We start from the raw sequence: 6,693 nt of genomic DNA on the forward strand, positions 1-6,693 counted from the left end.
ACACCATCACCCTCATTTTTGTGATGTTTCAATTGTGTCTAAGCCTGTCACTTTGTTTTCTCATATGTTTCACACCCCACGCTTTTTTTTTTTTTTAAGGCAGTAGCCAAAACTATCTTTTGAAAGTTTCCACCAGTGTCTACAAGACCCTATACAATCCATATCCAGGCTACCTTTCTTACCTCTGTGCCTGCCACATTGGTCTTCATGCTGTTCCTTCAACACAACAAACATGTGCTACTGCTTTGGAACAGCCCTTTTTGTTCCCTTGTCTTGGAAGACTCTTTGCCCAGAATGTTTTAATGTGGAAGTTCCATGCATTTCATTTCCATTAATCACAAAGCCAGTCTACATCTAACTCCCTCACTCCATTCAGCTGTTTGTTTTAAAATGTGACCTCCTCAGAGTTGTCTTCCATGATGATTTTATATAAAATATCTGTCCCCATATTCTCTTTCCTACTATTGTTTTGTTTTTTATCATAGCACCTATCAAATATCTATGTATTATTTGTCTCCCCCATATGCTCTTAGCTACTATCCATATGGATAGAGGATTTGTCAGCTTTATCTCTTTCTGCATGAATGATTTGCACAGTACATTTCTCCCTGGGCCCTTCTCTTCCTCCAATTCTTCTGGCTAACTTCTTCTTATTCTTAATGTCTCCATTTGTTTTTCACCTCCTTTGGGGAATCTTCTCTAGGACAAAGCTAGGTACTGTTTCCATAGGCTTATGAAACGCCCTTTACCAGCCTAATCATGACAATACATTGTACAGTAATTTTCTGTTTGTCCAGCTGGGCAGCACACAAGGCAGCTTTCTGATGCTTGGCTGTGCTTGCCTCCGAGCTCTTCCCCTAGGAAGAAGAGATGAGAGCTCCATCTCTCTGCTGGTAGAAGGAGAGTTTGTCTTTTCCTTCCCATAGGGCAAGAAGAGCTGCCTCCACATCCTCCTTCTGCTGTAGCTGAAAAGCCTGTATAAGGAATATCCTGACAGGGCTCAGCCTTTCGACCCCCAGAAAACATGGCTTTGTCTGCCATCCTGCAGCTCATCATGGGGGCCTGCAAAGTGGTAGGGGGCAGCACACGCCAGCATGCTGTGAAGAGAGGGAAGAGCTGCCGGGATAACAACCCCGCAGCCACCATAATGACTCAGATTAGAACAGAAGGGAACGCCAGCCGTTTTTTAGTCTGTCAGTTTTTCTATTATCCTCAAGACTGAGCATGAAACATTCATTATAACACGTCCTTATTGATTCAACTGATGGAAATATATTGGTATTAATAACACAAAACTCTAAGGCACTGGGGATAATAAAACAATTGATTGCGAACATAACGTGTCTCAATATTTTTATGTGGTAGCTCTGTGCATTTCATTTCCATTAATTACAAAGCCAGCAAGTAGGCGATTTGGGTATCACATCATCAAGCTATATCACCGTTTTTATTTGGTACTTACAGGATTATCCAGAGGAAATATAGTTTGATCGGTTGTTAGTAATAGGGTTTAATTTGAGGCAAAATGAAAATATCTGTTTGAAATGACTAACTTACTCATGAAAGGCATGAAGCTGAGGCTTCAATTGGCTTAAATATGATCACAAAAAATAAAGTCAATTTTGGGTATTGTAATATTGACTCCTCTTAGGAAATTTAAAAAACAGGGCTTCATTTTTGTCTGTGGTCTAACTTAGGTTCTAGTCTTTTGACATAGGAAAAGGTATTGGGGAAGATTATTATTTTGATAAGGTATAGGAAAAGATTATTATTATGGGGTATATGCTATGGCTACATATTTACCTGAAGGTACAATTTTTTGCTTGATCATTTCCTTGGTTCCTATTCCTCAAGAAGAGGTTATTGTCAGCTTCTGGCAAGACTGATCTCAGAAGGATGTAGGATGTGAAAATATACCATTTAAAAAATGCATGGTACAAAACATTATAAAAATTATAAGATTTTTTAAAGAAAATCTAAATTTTGATGACCTGCAATCAGTGACTGTAATTTTGTCATACTGTCTTCTGGTTTTTATTTTTATGTGTACATTTTTAGGATGTCATATGTGTTTAGAACACATATTTAGAATGCCATCTATAAAATTTTCTATTCTGTTCTTTCATCACTTAACCATAAACATTTCCTTGTTTTTATTTTTATAATGACTTCATAATATTTCATACAGTTCTGTAATTGTCAGTTCATTTTGTAAATAATACTGAAATGGAAATATCTATACCCATGTGTTTTTCATATTTTATTTTTAGGATATTCCTATGAGTAATTTTACTCAGTTAAATTGTATGAATTTTTAAAAATCTCATAGAACACATTGCCAAAGTACTTTTCAAGAGGATTGAACAAATTTAAATTGTCCCTATCAATGTATTAGATAATAGTTTAAAAATATTTTGAACAGGATTAGGAATTTTTGCTTAGAATATATGTTAATGTTGCAATATGCTGTTTTTTGTAATTTTGGTAGTTTTGGAGACAACTTTCCCAATGTGTAAGTAAGTGTATTTCCCTTTGTGTGAATTGGCTTGTCATATTCTTTGTTTACCCTTTGGGTCTAGATACTTTTTTTTTTGTCAATTTCTATGAACCTTTATTTTTGCTGCAAGTATTTTCTTGGTTTTCTGTTTTTTTTTGTATTTTAGTTATGTTACTCATCGTTGTATTGGGGCTTTAAATATTTATGTAATTGAATCTGTTGATTATTTCTTATTTATGATTTTGTCATTCCTCTGAAAATGGTTATAATTTTTAAAAATCTGTTTGATTTGAATGTTTTTCAATAATTTCAACTTTTGTTTTAGATTCAGGGTACATACGCAGATGTGTTACTTGTGTGTTTCCAGAAATGTATCCATTTCCTCTCGATTTTCTAGTATTTCTGTATAGAGGTATTCACATTAGTTTCTGAAGATCTTTTGTATTTCTGTGGGGTAGGTTATGTTACTTTGGTCATTTCTGATTGTTCTTATTTGGATTTTCTCTTTTTCTTTGTTAATCTAGCTATCAGCCTGTCAATCTTGTATAGTCTTCCAAAGAGCAACTTTTGATTAGAATTTTATATTTTCCTCTTTAATAATGAGGAATTTATTTTGGTAAATGATTGAAGCGAGTATTTTACATTAAGTACTTTTATGCTGACATCAATTATTAAATAACAGAAGATCATTTGAAATGCCTTGTTGGCAATAGTATAATTTTGAAGCTCATCCAACAATACGTACTATGGAGTCAGGTAGTGTTCTATGCATAATATGAAAAACGAATAGGTACCATTTTAGTAGTTAAGGAGTTCAGAATTTAGGCAAGGAAAGAGGGCAGGAAACAGTTTCTAAATAGCAGCATTCTGGTATTTCATACAACCAATGAGTCACTGTTCTGGGAATCTGAACTCTATTCTCTTCCTCTTTCTATGTCCTTCTCTTTCTCTTTATGTCACTCTGATTTGCTCTTGCCAGCTCTGTTTTTCTTGTTCTTGCATGCTTTTTAGCTTGTTTTCTCTTTTTCTTTCTCTTTATCTGTTTTTCCCTCCTTTCCCCTCCTTTCTGGTTTTCTCTCTCCTGTCCCCCAACCTTCTCACTACCTACCACTTCTCCATCAATATCTCCTCCAGGGAAAAAAAAAAAAAAAAAAGAAAAAAACTGCCTACCTCTGGGGAGGCATGCATTTCTAAATTAATGGCAAGGCATTAGTCAAAGCATGGGCTTAGGAGCTAAGCAGACTTGAATTCAAATCTTGGCCTTGGCAGTACCAACCGTAACATAAGCAATTGCAGGCAGTCCTCATTTTGCAGCGTTCTGATATGCAGGAATTTCAGTTACCATAAATTAGTTAAATAATACTGTCTCCCAACTGCATGGTTTAAATTTCAGTTGCCATATATATTAACTGTGAGTAATTGCATATGCTGCTAGTTCTGCAGTCCAAAGATCACTAGGTAAATAACAGATGGGCATCGTGATCAGCTACCAGTCACATCACTTCTTTTCAAGTCTGTTGGTGATTGACCATTGTGTGTGTGTATGTGTCGGTTATTCAGGTCAGGCAGAGACAGCAAAGCATGTAGTTGTATTGCCTACTGATCTCCTAGTGATAAACTCACATGCATCCATTTTACAAAAATGGATAATCAAAAGAGGGAATTGGCTAACAAAGATGAAAGTGCAGAAAAAAAATAATGCTGCTGGAAGTGAATGAGCATAAATAAAGTTATAGAAGGAGTAGCTGACTCTGGGAATATTGATACTGCCACTAATTTGAGAAAGCCTCCAGTTACACCTTCTGAAAGGTTTTGTGAAGGTGAACTTACAAACATAAATGAGGAAAATAGGAATGATAGAAAGCATGATGTCCCAGAGGAAGTGGAACATCACCCTAAGGAACTCTTGGAACTATTTCACAGCGTTAGAAGAATAAAGGATGAAATGCTCAAGCTTCATCCCAAAACAGAAAAGAGTATAACAATTTACAAAACACCAAAAAGAAAAGATGTTCATTCTGTATCATAGGTGACATAGCAAGAAGGCAAGAACTGCTCAAACTACTCTTGATAGTGATTTTCAAAGAAATAAAACAATTTAATTCTCTTAAATGACAGTGTACTAAAAATGATAGTTTTACTGTTTTTTATCTTCCTATGCATTGAAAAGTTTTTAATATTTTGAGAAAAATTTTAAAGGTCACAGAACACTAGTAATGTTTTCTATCAATTATTATCATTACTTTGCATGGTTTCAGTTTGCATGGCTATTTTTACAGTCCCTACTATCTTGCAAAGCAAGAACTACCTATTAACTTTTCTAAGCTGTAGTTTTTCTATATGTGAAATTAATAACTTATAGGATGGTTGTGAGGATTAAATGAGACAGTGCAGATAAAGTGCTAGATTCAGCTATAACTCAGTAAACTTTTAATAAAAGTAGCCATTATTAATATTCATAGCATTACTATCAACCACCAAATAAAGCAATATAGCATAACTCTACTAGGCTGGGTTTAAGGAAAATTTACTCTTTAAGCCTAATAGCTTGGGAAAATATCAGAATTAAAATAAAAAAAGATACTACGATGAATTAGTAAAAAAGTATAAATTTTTCTAACCACCAGGAAATGGTATCTCAAAGATGCCTTACTCCAAAACAAGGACAATCTTGCTAATAAAATACTGTTTAAACCCATTTCCTTGGACTTGTAAGGAGAAGAAATAAAGTGATCTAGCAGTCTAATTTGAGGGAGTTCAAATCTTCTTTGTTCAAACTCTAGTATTTCATCTCTGTTTTCGTTTTGAACTGAGAAACACACCAATATAGAAGAGCCCAGAAGTCATTATTAGAAGAGTTGGGGAGTTGTGGTGGGTGGAATTTAATCAAATGGTTCTCTACAATATTTCTGCAGAAGCTCATAATTACTCTCTAGTTATATTGTACTCACCTATTTATAAAAATGAGGATTAATGAACACAAGGGAAATGAAGTTCATTAAAATCTACATCACTTTAGCCATTGTCGTCAGACGTTTTCCTCCTCACATCTTTCATAACAGAGTAAATATGGTTAATTTAATTTTTAATGCTTTCTTTAATCTGAAATCATTACTTTTAAAAAAAGCAATGCAGTAATCACAAAGCAGGGAAAAATACAGAGTTGGTAAAGTCTCAACTCAGATGAAAACTGAGCAACTTTCCATTGCCTATGAATCAAGTCTAAATTCCTGAGCATATCATGAAGGCCTCTTTTTTGGTGCCATTTTTTTTCACCCAACCCCATCTCATACTGCATTCCTATATTTCATCCACATTAATCTTTTTTATATCCTCCAGACATACAAGGTTCATTTTTGATTAAATGTCCTTATTCTTGTCCTCTCCTTGCCTCAAATGACCTTCCCTCTCTTCTTGGTCCAAATGATGCCCATCTTCAAAGTCCAGCTCAAGCCGCACCTCTCCAATGACATCTTCCTCAGCCATTGCATTCCTTATCAATCTGGATGCTCTCTGACCTTCTATAAAACCTCTGGTTCACACCCGTGTCCTGTGACACTGAGTCTTTCGAGGTCTTGTCATATTGCTCAGTCATAGTTCGAGTTCCTGATGGGGTAGAACCCTACTGTATGTTTACATTTAGTGCACAGCTCGTTATAGTTTGCTAGTGTAGTTTTTTCTAAGCAGAAGTAATGTCGTGTTCATCTTAGCATTCTACAATGCCTCGTATATAGTAGGGGCTCAAGAAATAATCATTGATAAGTAAAATTTAGCATTAAAAATATTGTTCACCCTGGTATTTCCCTTTCAAGTGGGTAAACATATCTTCCCTAATTATCTTAAGAAAATCCATTCTTCATCTGTCTTCAGTCTTTCTCAGAGGGATGTATTCACCACAAGCAGGACAACTATTACATGGCTTATCACTGGCCCCTTTGTGTAGGTCCATCTGTCCTTGGACAGGTTTATTTGAGCTCTTAATCACAATATTGGTCAAAGAAATTAGCTCATATTTATTTTAAATCCATTTATGATATTGTACACACAATTAAAATGTGAAAGGTAATCAAACTTTTTTGTTGTATATAACTAGTTGAAATATATATACACTGCTATATATATTTGCCTATATATATTTCTCTCTGAAATGATTATTTTTATATCATGTAGGCATAGCGTAAACACTCTCCAATCAT

Source organism: Mandrillus leucophaeus, unplaced genomic scaffold (assembly GCF_000951045.1).
Source record: "Mandrillus leucophaeus isolate KB7577 unplaced genomic scaffold, Mleu.le_1.0 Scaffold1736, whole genome shotgun sequence".
Classification (NCBI taxonomy): Eukaryota; Metazoa; Chordata; class Mammalia; order Primates; family Cercopithecidae; genus Mandrillus; species Mandrillus leucophaeus.